Source organism: Rattus norvegicus, chromosome 14 (genome assembly GCF_036323735.1).
Source record: "Rattus norvegicus strain BN/NHsdMcwi chromosome 14, GRCr8, whole genome shotgun sequence".
Lineage (NCBI taxonomy): Eukaryota > Metazoa > Chordata > Mammalia > Rodentia > Muridae > Rattus > Rattus norvegicus.
In genome coordinates, this window is record NC_086032.1 from 107,050,011 (window position 1) to 107,069,839 (window position 19,829).

Here is a 19,829-nt window from a genome sequence, read left to right on the forward strand (position 1 = left end):
CCTCCAAACAGAGAAAAAAAATCTTGTGGAAGCTGTAGTGTGTCACAGTGCGTCCTACAGTATTCCCTTTTGTCCACAATTCTCTGCAAATGTTCATTGCAATGACTCATTGGTCTGGTTCTAGGACTCTGATTTCTGCTACACTATCAATACTGGAACCTCAATGGGACTCTTCTCGAATATTCTGTTGTTGCCCTGTATCATGGATATTCTGAAGTTTTGGATTTGCACTTCATGCACTCTAGCAATTCACTGATGAGGTAGATGTTGAGGTGAGCCCACTAAAGCCCTGGATCAGGCCTTCACATCTTCTGACCAGTTCACCAACAACCCTCAAGCCAAGGCCAACTCTACCCGGCTTCCAAAGAAAGGTGCAGATCTCTCTCTCTCTCTCTCTCTCTCTCTCTCTCTCTCTCTCTCTCTCTCTCTCTCTCTCTCTTGTGTTGGAGTGAGTGAGGAACAGGGACAGCTTTTCCAGTCTCATGATCCCAGAGCCAGTTCTCCCACCTTTTGGAGATGGCAATGGGAGAGGATGGGGAAGGTCATCTTTTCCCTTGCCTGTGCTGCCACATGGCAAACAAGTTTCAGGGTCAGTTCTCCCACACACATTCTTAGGGTCAACTTAACCTTGTCCACTCTATTCCACAGTCCATATGAGGTGCAAGGCCTGCTCTCCAGAATGCTGCACCAGGGATAGCTATCCTGCTTTCATGGCCCTGGGGCCAGCACTTCCACCCACCATAGGTGTCAAGGGCAAAAGGGAGAGGGAAAGCATGTCTCTCCCTCATACAGGCCACCACACAGCAAACAAGGAGCAGAGCTGTCTCTCTCACACTCACGCCCTCAATTCCAACTCACCCACCACTGCCACAATGTGCAGGCCCACTCAACAAACTGCTACAGCTGGCTAGGGGCAAGATCAACTCTCCTAATCTCATACCCCCAGGGCCAGATCTCCCAGGATGCCCAGGTGAGGGGTGGGGCCAGTTCTACACAGCCCTCAGTCATTAGGGACATCAACCTGGCCTTTGGTGGTAACCAACCCCTGCTGCTGCAGGGTCACAGACCCAGATGTGGCCACATGTGGCAGCACAGGCTAGGACCCCACCATGGGCCAGGTGGTATCACCAGCTACTCACATCAGTCTGTTCCTCACTACCATTAAGTCTTCAGTTCTGCCTTTCTTCATTGTACCCACATCTTTCTGTTTCTGTCTCTTTCATTTCTCCACCACTTACTTGTTCCTCTTAGTGGCTCCTGGGGTCTCTGAGTGTTCTCCAGAGTGCTATGCCCCCTCTTGCATCATGCTGTCCAGCAGAGGTCATCTCAGGAACAGTATTCTCCCACCCAACCACCCACCCCAGGCATGTGTGTCGCTGGATTGGTAGTCATCTCATGCTAACTCCCTGTCCAGGCCCCATGGCACTGACTGGTGGTTGTCTTGGGCTCCCTACTTATGTAGCCTGCTTGAATGGCCCCTTGTAAGGGTCGTCTGTCTTAGGCTCACTTCTGCCCTGGGATTTTATTCTAGTCTCTGGCTTGCTCTCTGTCCCGAGAGCCTATCTGGGCCTGCTTGACACCAGAGTGGTAGTTGTCTCAGTCTCACTTCTTTCAGAGAATATGTGGGTATTAATCATTCAGATGTTCACAGATCAGAACACTGAGCATAGCCATAGCCTCTCTCCTCTCTGCCACCAACTGACGTACATGTAACATGGCAGCCACACCTACAAGGACTCTAGGGGCAGAAAACTCTTTAAAGTTGATGAGTAGTGTGTGTGTGTGTGTGTGTGTGTGTGTGTGTGTGTGTTAGAGAAAAAGATAACTAGATAAGAGATATTTGGAAAGTTCAGTAATAAAAAGAAGCTAAATTTTAGGTCATGTAAAATTGGTTACTCCTTATGTTATCATCTCTTGACAATTCTTGCCTGGACCAATTATTGTTATTGTACTGGCAGAAAATATTTTTATGTTAGTAGCAGAAAGCAATTTAACAATATGTTAACATACAATCATAGAATTCTAGTAAACTCTTTCAATTACTACATTATTAATATCCTGTTGCTCTCACTTGAAAATGCCTAACATTGTTGCCTTGTTCCCTCTTGCTTAGATCTCTGAAAACAATCCATAGCAAGTACAGAGTCTAAAGAATCTCTTGTGTCTCAGCATATCAAAGAAGAATAAAACTAGAAACCGTGGCAGCTAATATCTAAAACATATAAAGAATTACACAACTTACACATCAAAAAATCATCCAATCAATGAAATGAACTAACAAACTGAATAGAAGTGCTAGAAATTAGAGCACAAATGGCTGATAAATGATTTTGAAAAGTGTCCAACATGCTTATATATCTCAGAGATTCAAATTAAAACTGCTTTGAGAAACCACATGGAAATCTCCTGTTATTCAGCAAGAAAATAAGTGACTCGTAAGGGTGTAGAGAAGGAGGAGCCCTATTTGCTGCTGGGGAAGGGGAAAACATAAACTGGTGCAGCCTTGGAGGTCCGTGTGGGGCTTCCTCAAGAAACTGAAAGAAGAAATGCCACATAAGTCCAGAGCCCATACAAGTTAGCACAGCACTTCAGGCCACATACCCAAAGTAGTCTAAGTCAGTATATCACAGAGACACATTTTTATTACTGCATTATTCCCAGTCTCCGATGCATGGAAGAAGTACTTAAAACAACATTCACTGCTGTTCCAATGCCCTCTTCTGTTCTCCATGCCTGCATGTGTGCACAGATGGTGCATGCAGGCAAGATGCTTATACATATAAAGCAGTTCTTTAATACGATAAGTGAAAAGAAGAAACTGTGTTACTCCTTTTCATCAGTTTCTGCTTCCTGACTGTAAAATCATCTCTTGACTACCCCACCATGATGGAGTGTACCTTGTAACTGTAAACCAAAATAAACCCTGTCTGCCTTCAGTTGCTTTTGTTGAACTACTTCAATTGCAGCAACAGATAAACAAGACAAAGCAGTGTGGAAATTTTATAGTGTTCAAAATTTGTCTCTTATTTATTAAGTAATTTATTTAGAGATGGTCCCATGCACCTAGGCTGGCCTTGAACTCACTAGATAGACAAAGATAACTTTGAAATATTTTTATCTCAAATACTGGGTTTACCTTCATGATAAAAGTCCTGGAAAGAATAGGAATTCAAGGCCCATACCTAAACATAGTAAAAGCCATATACAGCAAACCAGTTGCTAACATTAAACTAAATGGAGAGAAACTTGAAGCAATCCCACTAAAGTCAGGGACTAGACAAGGCTGCCCACTCTCTCCCTACTTATTCAATATAGTTCTTGAAGTTCTAGCCAGAGCAATCAGACAACAAAAGGAGATCAAAGGGATACAGATCGGAAAAGAAGAGGTCAAAATATCACTATTTGCAGATGACATGATAGTATATTTAAGTGATCCCAAAAGTTCCACCAGAGAACTACTAAAGCTGATAAACAACTTCAGCAAAGTGGCTGGGTATAAAATTAACTCAAATAAATCAGTTGCCTTCCTCTATACAAAAGAGAAACAAGCCGAGAAAGAAATTAGGGAAACGACACCCTTCATAATAGACCCATATAATATAAAGTACCTCGGTGTGACTTTAACCAAGCAAGTAAAAGATCTGTACAATAAGAACTTCAAGACACTGAGGAAAGAAATTGAAGAAGACCTCAGAAGATGGAAAGATCTCCCATGCTCATGGATTGGCAGGATTAATATAGTAAAAATGGCCATTTTACCAAAAGCAATCTACAGATTCAATGCAATCCCCATCAAAATACCAATCCAATTCTTCAAAGAGTTAGACAGAACAATTTGCAAATTCATCTGGAATAACAAAAAACCCAGGATAGCTAAAGCTATCCTCAACAATAAAAGGACTTCAGGGGGAATCACTATCCCTGAACTCAAGCAGTATTACAGAGCAATCGTGATAAAAACTGCATGGTATTGGTACAGAGACAGACAGATAGACCAATGGAATAGAATTGAAGACCCAGAAATGAACCCACACACCTATGGGCACTTGATTTTTGACAAAGGAGCCAAAACCATCCAATGGAAAAAAGATAGCATTTTCAGCAAATGGTGCTGGTTCAACTGGAGGGCAACATGTAGAAGAATGCAGATCGATCCATGCTTATCACCCTGTACAAAGCTTAAGTCCAAGTGGATCAAGGACCTCCACATCAAACCAGACACACTCAAACTAATAGAAGAAAAACTAGGGAAGCATCTGGAACACATAGGCACTGGAAAAAATTTCCTGAACAAAACACCAATGGCTTATGCTCTAAGATCAAGAATCGACAAATGGGATCTCATAAAACTGCAAAGCTTCTGTAAGGCAAAGGACACTGTGGTTAGGACAAAACGGCAACCAACAGATTGGGAAAAGATCTTTACCAATCCTACAACAGATAGAGGCCTTATATCCAAAATATACAAAGAACTCAAGAAGTTAGACCACAGGGAAACAAATAACCCTATTAAAAAATGGGGTTCAGAGCTAAACAAAGAATTCACAGCTGAGGAATGCCGAATGGCTGAGAAACACCTAAAGAAATGTTCAACATCTTTAGTCATAAAGGAAATGCAAATCAAAACAACCCTGAGATTTCACCTCACACCAGTGCGATTGGCTAAGATCAAAAACTCAGGTGACAGCAGATGCTGGCGAGGATGTGGAGAAAGAGGAACACTCCTCCATTGTTGGTGGGATTGCAGACTGGTAAAACCATTCTGGAAATCAGTCTGGAGGTTCCTCAGAAAATTGGACATTGAACTGCCTGAGGATCCAGCTATACCTCTCTTGGGCATATAACCAAAAGATGCCTCAACATATAAAAGAGACATGTGCTCCACTATGTTCATCGCAGCCTTATTTATAATAGCCAGAAAATGGAAAGAACCCAGATGCCCTTCAACAGAGGAATGGATACAGAAAATGTGGTACATCTACACAATGGAATATTACTCAGCTATCAAAAACAACGAGTTTATGAAATTCGTAGGCAAATGGTTGGAACTGGAAAATATCATCCTGAGTGAGCTAACCCAATCACAGAAAGACATACATGGTATGCACTCATTGATAAGTGGCTATTAGCCCAAAGGCTTGAATTACCCTAGATCCCTAGAACAAACGAAACTCAAGACGGATGATCAAAATGTGAATGCTTCACTCCTTCTTTAAATGAGGAAAAAGAATACCCTTGGCAGGGAAGGGAGAGTCAAAGATTAAAACAGAGACTGAAGGAACACCCATTCAGAGCCTGCCCCACATGTGGCCCATACATATACAGCCATCCAATTAGACAAGATGGATGAAGCAAAGAAGTGCAGACCGACAGGAGCCGGATGTAGATCGCTCCTGAGAGACACAGCCAGAATACAGCAAATACAGAGGCGAATGCCAGCAGCAAACCACTGAACTGAGAATAGGTCCCCTATTGAAGGAATCAGAGAAAGAACTGGAAGAGCTTGAAGGGGCTCGAGACCCCAAAAATACAACAATGCCAAGCAACCAGAGCTTCCAGGGACTAAGCCACTACCTAAAGACTATACATGGACTGACCCTGGACTCTGACCCCATAGGTAGCAATGAATATCCTAGTAAGAGCACCAGTGGAAGGGGAAGCCCTGGGTCCTGCTAAGACTGAACCCCCAGTGAACTAGTCTATGGGGGGAGGGCGGCAATGGGGGGAGGGTTGGGAGGGGAACACCCATAAGGAAGGGGAGGGGGGGAGGGGGATGTTTGCCCGGAAACCGGGAAAGGGAATAACACTCGAAATGTATATAAGAAATACTCAAGTTAATAAAAAAAAAAATAAAAAAAAATACTGGGTTTACCACCATACCTGATCTATGTGTTAATGGGACAGAACCCAGGGCTTTGTAGATACTAGATAAGCACCCTACCAACTGAACTTACCCCTACCCCTTAGTTTGGTTTTGTTTGTATTTTGTTTTGTCTGTCTCAGCTATGTAAACCACACTGGCCTTGATCCACTGATCCACTTACCAAATTCTGAGAAAAAATAAAGGTATGTGTCCACCTAAGTCTCCTTTTTAAAATCTTTACTTTCCTATTTATAAGGGTACTACCAGCTACTGATGAACCAGCTGTCTTAATGGAAACAGTCAGACTAGTATTACACGTCTCAAACAGTCCCGGATTCGTAGAGGGATTCGTTGTTGTTGTCGCTGCTGCTGCTGCTGCTGCTGCTGCTGCTGCTGCTGCTGCTGCTGCTGCTGCTGCTGCTGCGGTGGTTCCCTTTCTTCCTGCCTTATCCTTACAAATCTCTCAAGAGGGAACAGATCTTCCATGCAATTTGAATCTCCAGTAGAACATTGCTCGTGAATTTACTTTCAGCCAAGTCTCTAAGGCCATGTTCCACTATTCTATACTATTAAATACAGTAATACAGGTAAAAACGGTCTACTGTATATATCTAACAGATTCACTGTTGAAACTCAAACCATTTCCAATTGTACCTATTCCTTTCAAGGGTTACCAATGTTAATGTGCACAGAATTGAAGGGCTCAGGAGAAGCACGCTCCCTTAGCTATCAAAATATGGTTTCTTTTATTTTGGCTTTTTGTTTGTCTGAGATAGAGTCTCACTGCATAACCCAGGTTGGCCTCAAGCTCCCTATCTTCCTATTATTCCAAGTGTGCAACACCATGTCCAATAGCAAAGGGGTATCAAGATGCACGCGCGTGCACACACACACACACACACACAGAGAGAGAGAGAGAGAGAGAGAGAGAGAGAGAGAGAGAGAGAGAGAGAGAAGAGAGGAGGAGGAGGAGGTGGTGGTAGGTAGGTAGGTATGTAAGGAAGATGGGAGGGAGGCAACTCCTCATTCATATTTTTTAAGTAACTCCAATACAACTCATTTACTCACCAAGTTGGACTTTGGAGATATCTATCCATAGTTTAACCTGTCATGGTCTGCCTGTCTGGGATAATTTGATATATATGCTTGCCTTCCCAGTAAGAGTCTTGTTGCACAACTGGGAGAGGAGTTGCACATGTGCCCTGACCAGCAAATGAGGTCCTAAGACTAGAATTCTGGTCATCTCGCTTGACAGCAAGTACCTTTACCTGCTAAGCCATATCCCAGATTATAATAAGCCTTACTTTTATATGTTATCTCTATGAATAACCAAAAAGAAAAGTTTTTCTTTAAATATAAGCATTTCAGAAAATACTACATAACCATAGATATAATCTCTTTAAAAGATAACAAGTCACCAGAATACTAAAGATGTTATAATGATTAAGGAAGAGGGAGGAATTAGGCACCTTTTTACACAGTAGTTCACCTGGGACCAGCAGCTCTGCCTGTGTGTTAAGCAGCCTATTTCATTCATGACCCAGCCACAGTGAGTACCCTTTGGACCCTTCCTGACCCCCCTTTGGGTCAAATGTCAAAAGGAACCAGAGAAAATGAATAGAGAATGATTTTCACATTGTCGTTTAGTAACCCTTTAGGAGAGCCTACTCCAAAAAGCAGCTCAAAGGCATTCTGTTAAGAAAACAGAACAATTTTAAGGGAGAAGAGAAAATGTTCATGTCATCAGAAATTCCCTCTAGCATCATCAACCCAGAACAACTCCCTATGTCTCCTCCAGAGTTCAGTGCACATTAATTACAACTGTCAAACATAGTTACTATAAGCTGCGATCATCTGAGCTCATTTGACTGAGCGTGCAATTCAGCATTGGCAAAGAAGACTTGTGCTCAACTGCTGTTCATTGATGCTGACTTGAAAGAGCTATTTTGTTAAAAAAGAACAATCCCACTATCCTAAAAGGCTAACCAAAGGTGAATGTTTAAACAGCAGTGCAATGTTTTTCATTTTGCCAGAAACCAAAACAAGTTCAAACACTAATTAAAGTCTGTTTGCCGAGGACTCTGGTTATAGCAAAGCTGCAAAACTTTCTCTGAGACAGTGTGTAACAGAGCATGAAGGCGTGAGGACTTTGATGAACACAGATGTGAAGGGAGAAATGGCAACTACTAGTGCCAACAAACAGTTCAAAAAGTAACAAAGCAGCCATGGCATAGAGAATACCAAGAGGGTGTATACTGCACCCAGCTGTTAGAAGAAATAGGCCAATTCCCACTTTCGGAACCTTTCTGATTCTCCTTTATTGAGCTAAAGAAAATTGTCATACCTAGACACAAAAACAGACTAAAGGGGTTTTTAATTGCCCTTTATCCTCCAAAAAGAATGAGCATCAATAATGATCCAAGAAATGCAATACATGCTGGTCCTCTGCCTTAAGGTAGAGTCTTTCAGTTAGCCAAATGATCAGAGCCCCAGAACTGCAGTTTGTTTGGTTCTTGGGGAAGACACAGAAGCTATGCTTTTTATACAAGAAAGGCTGGGTAACTATTTAAAATAAGAAAATAGTCCTACCCACTATAAAGGGCTTCCCTCCAATGGAAATTGCAAACCAGCAGAAGTATCTAGTCACAGCTTTCTTAATGATTCAATAACAAGAAAAAGCTGTTCCTTTTTCCCATTTTTAAAAAGTTAGGAACGAAAAATAAAACAAGGAAGCACAATTTTAGATAAATGTTCCCTTTTCACTGATGTGAAGGTGAACACACTTGTATTAATTTATCTTCATTACCATAATGATATACCTGAGGCAAGGTAACCCTATAAAAAACTGGATTATTAAACACAGTTTTTCAAGCTCAGGGGCATCACACTGGCAATGGCTTGGTTCCAGGAAAAGCCCTTCTTATCTGCATTATGTCACCATAAAATACATGTGAGAAGGAACACCTCTCAAAACAGAAAATCGAAGAGAAGCCAGAGTCCCACAGTCCCCAAAGGTCCATCCCCAGCTGAGCTCAAGATCTGTCACTAGATCCCATCACTTAGGGTTCCATACCATCTCCCAACACTTCCAACCTGAGGGTTAAGCTTCAATGCATGAGACTTTAGGAAACAAACAACATCTAAACCAAAGAAGTTCTCTTTCTTGGTTGTTCTGGGCACATAATCAATATTCTGAATAATACAACAAAGTGCCTGTTATGTGCATAATCTTCATGAAATGTCGTGTAGTTCACATTGTTGCATATGTGCACACTTCCCTGTGTCGTTTGTGATTGTTACACACTTTTGAAACGATTCCAAATGCTTGCATGGTTTTGGAGATGATGTTTTGTTTGGGTGTAGTCTCTCCTCCCTCTGAAAATACACCATCTTCTCAGACCCCATATGGAAGAGCCTGTAATGAACTCACACTCTCTTGGGAATATTACGTCAAATTTTATCAGATTCTCCATATGCGAGTTGCTGATCTCAACCACTAGACTTCAAGTACATACGAGGTCAAGAGTTTGCCTAACATTGAGGGCAAGGCTGCACTCTGTCAGCGGTTTCCTGAAGATGGAGAGCATTTGTTGTGATGGACTGCACACTGAAAACACTCTGCTGTAGCTTGGAGCTCTATGGTTCCCACACCAGCACCAGAAATGCCCAGCAGCACCAAGGAATTTGTGTTGCCTCAACCCACTAAGAGAGTCAGACTGGCTTCTCCTAAGAATCACTACCACAAACTCACATCTGAAACACGTGGTTGCTTTGTAATTGAAGCCATATCTCCTCTTATAAGGACACTAAGTCTACCAGGGGCCACCACTAGGCACCAGTTAGGTTCTCACTTAACCCACTTCTGAATTCAGTCACACTGGGAGCTAAGGCTTCAAATTGAAGTCACAGGAGCAAGGGGCAATTCAGTCTTTTGTACCTCATAATATTCTCAACCTCTACTACTCACTGTTCCTATGGCTTTACCGAAGAGATAAAAGAGCAAGTAAAAATTATCCCAATCAAATATGCCTACTTCCCTCAGAAACTTTTAGAAGACCCTTGGAAGGCACAAAGCAGTGCTACTGTCTGATGATGGTGCTGTTTCTCCAATAGACTCATTCTTTTCCTTTTTTTGGGGGGGGGATTTAAATTTCAAACGTTATCCCCTTTCCTGGTTTCCCGTCCATAAACTCCCTATCCCAACCTTCCTCCCCCTTCTTCTATGAGGGTGTCCCCCACCCAACCACCCAACCACCCTCCCCTTCCCACCTCCCTGCCCTGACATTCCCCTACACTGGGGCATTGAGCCTTGGCAGGACCAAGGGCTTCTCCTCCCATTGATGCCTGACAAGGCCTTCCTCTGCTACATAAGCAGCTGGAGCTATGGGTCTGTCCATGTGTACTCTTTGGATGGTGGATTAGTCCCTGGGAGCTCTGGTTGGTTGGTATTGTTGTTCTTTGGGGGTTGTAAACCCCTTAAGCTCCTTTAATTTTTTTCTTTAACTCCTCTATTGGAGACCCCGTTCTCAGTTCAATGGCTAGCTGCAAACATCTGCCTTCGTATTTGTCAGGCTCTGGCAGAGTCTCTCTGGAGAGACTATATCAGGCTATATATCTATATCAGGCTCCTGTCAGCATATACTTCTTGGCATCAGCAAGTTTTGTGTCTGAGTTTAGTGGCTATATATGGGCTGGATCCCCATGTGGGGCAGTCTCTAGATGGGCCTTTCCTTTAGTCTCTGCTCCAAACTTTTTCTTTCTATTTCCTCCTGTGAATATTTTTGTTCCCCCTTCTAAGAAGGACTGAAGCATCCTCACTTTTGTCATCCTTCTTCTTCATGTGGTCTATGGATTCTATCTTGTGTGATATCCGAGCTTGTGAGCTAATATCCACTTACAGTAGACTCGTTCTTACAGCCTCTAAAATAACACTCCTCAAAAGTGTCACAAACCTCCTCTTCTCTCCCTTACTCTGAGCTGCTGCCCTTGCTTCCAACTTCACCAAGAATGAAACCTTCACATTCTTCTGCATTGACGCCAAACCTCGCACTCTCTCCCACCTCTTGTGTGTACAACAAATTACTAAATCTGGGGTTTAAATAAGATATAAGAATTGAAAGTCTCGGGGCTGGAGAGATGGCTCAGTGGTTAAGAGCACCGACTGCTCTTCCAGAGGTCCTGAGTTCAATTACCAGCAACCACATGGTGGCTCACAACCATCTGAAGTGGGGTCTGGTGCCCTCTTCTGGTGTGCCTGGAGACAGCAACAGTGTGCTCATATACATTAAATAAATAAATCTTTAAAAAAAAAAGAATTCAAAGTCTCCAAAATGAAAACAATTAGTGACCACTACTTCTAGTCAGCCTCACCTATCAATATGACATGACCCAGAATCTGAAGGAATTTCAATTGAGGAATTGTATCTATCAGATTGGTTTTTAGGGCTCTTTCTTGATTGCTAAATGATGTAAGAGGACCCAGTCCAGTGAAGATATTTCATACCTTGGCTGGTGGTATAAGAAAGTGCTCTCTCTCGCTCTCTCTCTCTGTCTCTGTCTCTCTCTCTCTGTGTCTCTCTCTCTCTCTCTCTCTCTCTCTCTCTCACACACACACACACACACACACACACACACACACACACACACACCCCAGATCAGAGAAGTAGGAGAAGGAAAGAAAGAGGAAGGGAGGGAAAGAGAGAATAGTGTTCCTTTGTGGTTTATGCTTCAAGATCCTGCCTTGAGGCCCTACCTTTCCTCAATGAAGGACTGTGACCTAGAAACCTAGGTGAAACCATTGCTCTCTAAATGGCTTTTGGTCATGATGTTTTATCACAGCAGCAGGTAGCAGATAAAAATACTGCTCCCAAAATTCTATAAAATATAAAGTAGTAGGACTGATAATAAATGCATAATACCCATGCCAACTAAATGGGAATATTAATGTTTGGTAGTGGGATTAAAGAGAACTCTAAAGAAAAGCTGCCATCCTACATAGAAATAATTTGGCATTTACCTTCCCAATGAGGGAGACAAGGCACACCTAGCCCACCCACACACTAGACCAAGCAATGGGAACCCAAGAGAACCACTGGCAGAAAATGAGAGAAATATCACATCTTCCTCCATAAATTCACCCATTTATTTATTAAGCCATCCACTATGTTGTCATAAGACAGGAGCCATTCGAGGAAAAGAAGTTACAGAAAGTTGGCATATACCCCTAGTGCTCGGGGACTCTATCATAAAGTTTAGGTCCATTTTGATACTTGACTTCTGAATGCTTTGGTTAGTGGTCATTTCTGAAGGCTGATCTGGCTTAAAACTTCCTGTGCATCCCACTCTGGCCTCAGACTTGCATAATCCTCCTGCCGTGAACTTGTGGATACTAGGATTACAAGGATGCAGTTTTGAGGTGCTGGTTATCGATAAATTTTGTTACTCCTTCTTCCCTTCACCCAGAATTTGGGCAAGCTGACATGAAAGTTCACATCCTCTCTCCTTTGGCACCCATGGGCACCACAAAATTTCTGCTCATAAATAATAGAATCCTTACATAAGTCCTTTCCTAAATTCATAATAAAAATCGCAGACCAGTCTCATCTCTCCTTTTAAAACTATTCTCATATCAGGTTTTGAAAGTTTGTCCTGTTTTCCCCAAAACCTTATTGTATAAATAGTAAACATTTTCATACCCTCTTAGACATGTAAATGAGCCTGAATAATGGTCTGTCTTGCTACTTCAAAGTCGTCATAGTAGGTATGTTTAAAAATAGATATTGCTGGATCAGATTGATGGCTTTGCCACTAAGGCTGACTTCCTGAGTTCCTGACTCCTTGAGCCCACATTATGGAAGGAAAGAACTGATGCCTGCAAGTTGTCTTCCAACTTCCAAACATATGCCATGGCATGTGTATGTCCATGTACACACACACACACACACACACACACACAGAGAGAGAGAGAGAGAGAGAGAGAGAGAGAGAGAGAGAGAGAGAGAGAAACATAAAAATATGGTAGCTTGTATGGTGCTACAGTACTGAGAACTAGGCATAGGCCTAGGGGATTTAACAAAAGACAGAGACTCAGGTCATTTGTGCTACGAGAATGCCAAAGTTTTTTGTTTTTTGTTTTTTGTTTTTTTTATTAACTTGAGTATTTCTTACATACATTTCGAGTGTTATTCCCTTTCCCGGTTTCCAGGCAAACATCCCCCTCCCCCTCCCCTTCTTTATGGGTGTTCCCCTCCCCATCCTCCCCCTTGCCACCCTCCCCCCAACAATCTAGTTCACTGGGGGTTCAGTCTTAGCAGGACCCAGGGCTTCCCCTTCCACTGGTGCTCTTACTAGGATATTCATTGCTACCTATGAGGTCAGAGTCCAGGGTCAGTCCATGTATAGTCTTTAGGTAGTGAGAATGCCAAAGTTTTACTGAGGCTCACAGAATATATACACCAAGTCCACTGGGTGGAAAAACCCCAGAAGCACAATGAAGAAACAAGTTTACATTCTCAGGATAAAAACAGGAACTGACTCAATGGTGTTATTGTCCATCAGCAAAACATCAAAGGCCAAGATGTTCTTTTCTTAAAAACAAAAGTTTCCACATGGGTCAGCAAGGTTCAGCAAGAGCAAACACTGAGGGAGCCCAGGAGAGTCTGACAAGTCCCCCTTTTTTATTTGTTAAAATAGCACATGTAGGTCACTCTAGGAAAACCAACACCCTTACCTGTCAGTCTCAGAGCCCCTGTCTTAGACAGGTGCTGGTCCCCAAGGGTTGTCTGTCATAGGCCAACTACTTCTTCTAAAGGCTGAGCCAGATTTGGGCAGAGGGAGTGTCTCCTGCCTAGGAGAGCAACACTTGCTTAGTCACTGCCTGGGACTAGGAATGTTGTCTACGCATGTGACAAAAGAAGTAAAAGGCCAACTACTGCAGCACCAAGGGCCATAATACCGAGGGCCACTGCTCCGGCCCAGTCTTTGATTAACTGAGCAGTCAACTTTAAAGCAGCCAACAGCCCTTCCCCAGGCTTCATCAACCCCCTGGATATCAACAGATAATCACTGTGCACAATTTAAGAAACTCCAACTCCAAGATCCTCCAAGATAGTGCTCAACCTCCTCAATTCTGCACCGATACAAGACGCTTTGGCGGGGGTAGCCCAAACAGCATGATGAGCACGAAGGCATGTGAGCATCCCACAATAAACCCGATTGTTCTCATAACAAGGAAGTCTGTTGATTTAAGTTCAGAATTCCCAATTAGATCTGTGAATTCAAAACATTCCAAACAGTCAGAGCTGCAGCCACTTCTCCAGAAAGTTTATCCAATGTGTGCTTGCCTCAACAAGAGATTGGGAGAGGGCAATCCCAGACACTGCAGTCGCAGTGGCTGCTGCAGCAATGGCTGGTATAATAGCAGTGACAATGACAAGGTCTCTCCCATGACAGGTCAGGATCAGTTGATTTTCTCCTGAATGACTGACAGGCAATGAAACTATACCTGGGATCCCCACAACCAGGGCAGAGTCCTCTGGTCCCCAGCAGCTTCACGTATTCCTGTGAAGAATATTCAAGACTATCTCCAGCATTAGTACCATTACAAACCACAAAGAAAAAATGGAGGAATTACATAGATGAAGAGATATTAAAATTTTTACTAAACTACTTTATTCAAGTTTTAGGGAACCTTCAAGGTGATAGACATATTCCAAGAGTCAGTGGAATTAAAAGCTACCCCCATCTTAACATCAGAGGAGCAGCATCCAAGCATGCAAGAGGACCACAAAGAAACATTCCAGGGGGAAGTGGAGGGAACAATGTGTCCTGCCTACAACTGTTCCTGCACAAATCCATGTGCTGCCTCCAATCTTTCAGAGAAAGGGGGCCACCACTCCATTTGTACAGGATAGGAAGCAACTTAGCAGTGGCCCCCATAACAAACCTCCCAATCCCACCCCATCTTCATGGGCTCAAACAATCAGATCCCCATTAGACACAGATTGAGGGTCCCCCTTGTCTTACCTCCTCAAACCCTTACTGGGGTCAAATCCCTGTTCATGCAGCATCCTCTGCACTGGTTGGGGTTGAGTAGTAACCACTGCTCCCATATCATGTAAGATATCCCTCCCCCACCCCACAGCAGCATCTCTCCAAGCTGTCTGGGCACACTGCTCCCGAATTCTCCTCTCCATATGAGACAATCTCCCCCAGACAGCACTGTCTTACATAATTGTAAGTAAAGGGAGCAAGGGGACCATAAGCAGAGCAACTCCTTAAAATTCAGAGGAACATTTTGTCTAATAAATTGACCTGCATTGTTGGGGTCCGGGATCTCAACAGGATAAGCCACTCCCTGTCCAGGGGGATGCTCAGGAAAATTTACCCTTCTCCTTGGAGCCTTGTCTCCATAACACCACTCCAAGGAAGGGTAGGGTTCATAAGCAGGAGGAGCAGGAGTTCCTTCTTCTCTACTCAAGAGAGCATCCTTGACCAATCTCCACAAAGAGAACATGGCAACAGGAATGCTCTCAGGGCCATCTCTCTGCAGTGTGTTTTGCAAATCTGTCTTAACATGTTCTCAATCAGGAATACTAAGTCCTCCTGATGAACAAACCAGGGACTAGTCTTTTCTGAAGTTTTAATAAGTTCTTTAGCTGTTTTTACCTTTATCTCTGTTCCCTGCTGTTTGAGCAGAGCTATCATCTAATCTGTTAGCTGTAATGTGGAACTCACGGTTCCCATAGCACAATCCTTTTACTTACTGTGAACTAAACCTACCTTCGGTTCATCACTGTGCCATTCACCCAATATGTTCCTTTCATTTTGCTGGCCAGCTTCCTGGAACGATTCTGTCAAGGGCTACTCACTTTTCCAATCTTGGTGGGACCGCCACTTGACGGCGTCCACACCACCACGGTACCAAGAATCAGGCGTAAGCCTGGGGGATTTAACAAAAGACAGAGACTCAGGTCATTTGTGCTACGAGAATGCCAAAGTTTTACTGAGGTTCACAGAATATATATATACCAAGTCCTCCAGGTGGAAAAACCCCAGAAGCACAGTGGAAAAGCAAGTTTACATTCTCAGGATAAAAACAGGAACAGGGAAATGGAAAAACAAGTTTATGTTCTCAGGGTAAAAACAGGAACTGACTCAATGGTGCTACTGCCCATTGGCCAAACGGCCGATGTTCTTTTCTTTAAAACAAAAGTTTCCACATGCTTCAGCAAGGCTCAGCAGTGGGCAAACACTGAGAAAGCCTAGGAGGGTCCGACAAGCTTGAATAAATATGGCACCATGTGCTCATAAGAACAGGCACTGTTGGGAGGGATAGCCTTGCTGAAGTGGATGTGTTGTTGTTAGAGGAAGTGTGCCACTGGGGCAGACTTTTTGGTGACTGAGAGTTAAGTCAAACCATCAGGATCAGGGGCTGCGAAGATTAAAAAAAAAAAAGAAAGAAAGAAAAAGAAAAAGAAAAAGAAAAATCCAGACAGTGCTCACATTAGGAGATTGTGCTTGTAATCCCAAAACACAACTCCTCGTCAGCACAGCCAGCTTTTAATAACAGACGTGGAAACTAGCCAGTATTAGTCAAATAAAATCCCTATTAAGAGCTCGGGAGATGGCTCGCTGGGCAACAGTGACTTTTGCACAAGCATGAAAACCTGAATTCAAATACCCAACACCCATGTAAACATGATCATGGCAGTTAGTGCCTATTATAATAGGGTTTCAGGGTCCACAGACACAGAGAAGTTTACTAGCATTCGAGCCTCTCCATGGAACTGTGATGGCAAGAAACAGTACAATAATTGGAGAAGTGAGCCAAACAAATAGGACTACCTAGCAAGAGCCACAGGGACAGAGAAATGTAGCCATTGCCACACCATGAAGAATTAAGACTCTCCTATAGACAGTCAATGGCTGCTGAAGAGAGGGATTCACTCTCCTACAGAGATAAGACTCCTTTCAAATTATCCAATCCCAAGTGGTCGGCCCTCAGCACATAAATATAACAATACTAAATGGACTAAACAGGTTTCACACAAGTATATATACATATATTTTTATGGTTAGCAATAATAAAGAAGAGGACAATAATTTAAGAGTGAGTGAGGGGGCAGAGGAGTTGGAGGGGGTAGAAATGATGTGGATATGGTACTCATGCTTGGGGTTGGTCGATACAGCTCTGTATTCAAATGCTAAGTACTGCCCCCCAAGATCTGGTTGCTCCCAAAGAGCAGACTTTCATATACACTAAGTTATGTTATATAAATCTTACTCCCCAATGTAAAGCTATTGGTTAAAATAAAGTGGCTAAAAGATTCAACAGGAGACTAAATCCCTCTAAGAGAGAGCAAGAGCTGACTGCAGCCTTAGGCATACAAGTCTGCCATGCGGGCCAGCAACTTCTGAATGCTGTGCCCATTGTGACTGATCTGTCTACAGAGGGCTGTGAGGGCCCTGATCTCCTGGGAGCCTGGGAATATGCCTGCCACACTTTAGAGTCCCCCGGGACTCACCTATCTTGATCAGGAATTAGGGTATCTTTCACAGCCCACCGCCCTACAGGAAACCTTTTGATGCAAATACACACACACACACACACACACACACACACACACACACACACACACACACAGACAGAGAGAGAGAGAGAGAGAGAGAGAGAGAGAGATGCATCATGCTATTGATGTAGTTCAGAGTTCCAATTAAGGCTTCTGCCTTAAATTCTGAAAAGGATGATTGTAAGATTGCACATTTATCAGAAATGATGGCTATCTTAGAGATGCCTTTACAGATTGAAACAGATGATGCTCAGGCATATGTATCCATTAAAATATAACAAAACTTTAGAGATTATGGCATAAAACCTGTTACAGATATAACTTACAATCCTGCAGATCATTATGGAGAGTTCTAGCAAAAATTTTATTAATCATTCCATTCATTTACATCTGAGATGATACTCCACTTCCCAGTTATCCCTCCACAACCCCCATCCCACTTTGAATTTTTTAAAAGTCAATGAAACAAGTGACACAAGTGTTAAGAAACACTGGATTTTAGAAAGGACTGATTTCTAAATAATGTAAATAAAATAAACATATAGAAAGTGAAATCCTAATTCCAGAATGGAAAAAAAGAGATATGTTGTGATGAGGAGGATATTTTGTATTTGTTCCAACAGGAAAAAAAATCTATGTCTTCCACTCAAATTATTGAAAATAAGATTTGACTGGGGAAGACCTACTGAAGATCTTGGCTACAGACTTAGAAAGGGGGAGATTTACTGGCAAGGTTAACAGGACAGGTAATGAATGTACTGATCTTTCTACATGGAAACAGGCCTAAAACTGAGAAATGTATATCTATAGATATTCAATAAATCTTGTTGGCTACAATGTCCTCAGGACTTATCATCCCATTCTTTTGAATAGTATAGATGAAAATTTATATTACAATTTGACTACAATCCAAGCTAATTTATAAAAAAGATGAATTTCCTTCACTTGCTCAAAGAACAAAAAAAGTCTTCCTTAACTGATCTCTGCACCTTGCACATTGGATACATATGCTACTACAGAACTGTATACTATTTGTGAGAGCTTATATGCTTATGGAGAAAACAACCAGAAAAACAACCCTGACAAATTCACCTTTTGAAAATGTGGAAATACTGAAGGATATTGTTCCAACATCCTGCTTGAACCCACTGTGCTGTTTCAGTAAAAATCTTGCTTCCATGACAGCTTCAAAGAAAGCTGTTGACCCCAGGTCACCTCAATTCACCCAACCTTACATACTTACCCAGTCAGAACTTCTCTGAAGGCTTAGATTTTTCAAAACCTACTTTAATTAGGGTTCTTAATTGCTTAAACCTCTTCTATCCCATCCACCAGAGGTACTGAAAGAAGATGGTTAATAGGACAAGGAGGATGTGGACCTGTTTAGAAGTAGTTCTTTGGGGGAATTTCCAATCTTCATTGTCAGAATATCCCAAACATCAAACACGAATCAATAGCCACAGTCCAGTTCAGAAGAAACCATGAGGCTCCACCAAATGAGCACAGTTCCACATAAGCAGCAAGAAGCAGCCAGAATATCATGAGAAGTTTGGTGCTTTTCTCTCTACGAAGTCACAACAAGCAAAGACCAGCAAAGCATTGCAAGGAGAACCAATGCAAGAGTGTGTGTCATCAGCGAAGACCAACTAAGTATTTCAAGGTGAACCACTGCAAGAGTGTCCTCTCACTACAGGTAGAATTCTATTTATATTTTTCTAAACAGTATGCACCCTCTCAAGTGTCTGCTCCAGCAAAACATCATAAGACAGCTTCCAGAAAAATACATTTAATCGGGGATTTCTCTCTTTTTCTTTCCTCTATCCTTTCTTTCTTTGGTAAAAAGAAAGGTTAAAAAGAAAAAGAAGGTAATATAGGAATATTATAGCAATTCTATAAAAAAGGGGTAAATTGTTGAATCTATACTCTTCACCCAAAGACATTTTATAGCTAATAATGTTACATTGGTATAGATCTTTGTATATTGATACAAAATTAAGGTTACTTTTGTTACATCATGCTACGTATACATGTTTTCAACTCTTGAAGTATTGTTGGTTCTTAGTAATGTATTATAAGTTCTAGTCCTTTTAAAAGCTGCTATTACAAGTTGTTCAGAATAATTAAGTAACACAAAGTAGTAGTCAATCAAACTTACGGTCATGTTAGATACTAAACTAGTTTACCACAAAATTGTTTCCAAGGTTGAACAGATATCAAATAGTTAGAAACAAAGTTTGACTATTAACATGTACTGTAAGGGGCTAGAGAGATGGCTCAGTGGTTAAGAGCACTGACTGCTCTTCCAGAGGTCCTGAGTTCAAATCCCAGCAACTACATTGTAGCTCACAACTATCTGTAATGAGATCTGATGCCCCCTTCTGGTGTGTCTGAAGACA

General features: G+C 42.3%; 1 non-coding gene across 1 annotated transcript; it reads right to left on the reverse strand.

Moving 5' to 3' along the window:
• Positions 1-1,617: 1,617 nt before the first annotated feature.
• On the reverse strand, positions 1,618-1,749 carry LOC120096801 (small nucleolar RNA SNORA17). Its single transcript, XR_005493636.1, has one exon. It is a non-coding gene; the product is annotated as a small nucleolar RNA SNORA17 (small nucleolar RNA).
• Positions 1,750-19,829: the final 18,080 nt, after the last annotated feature.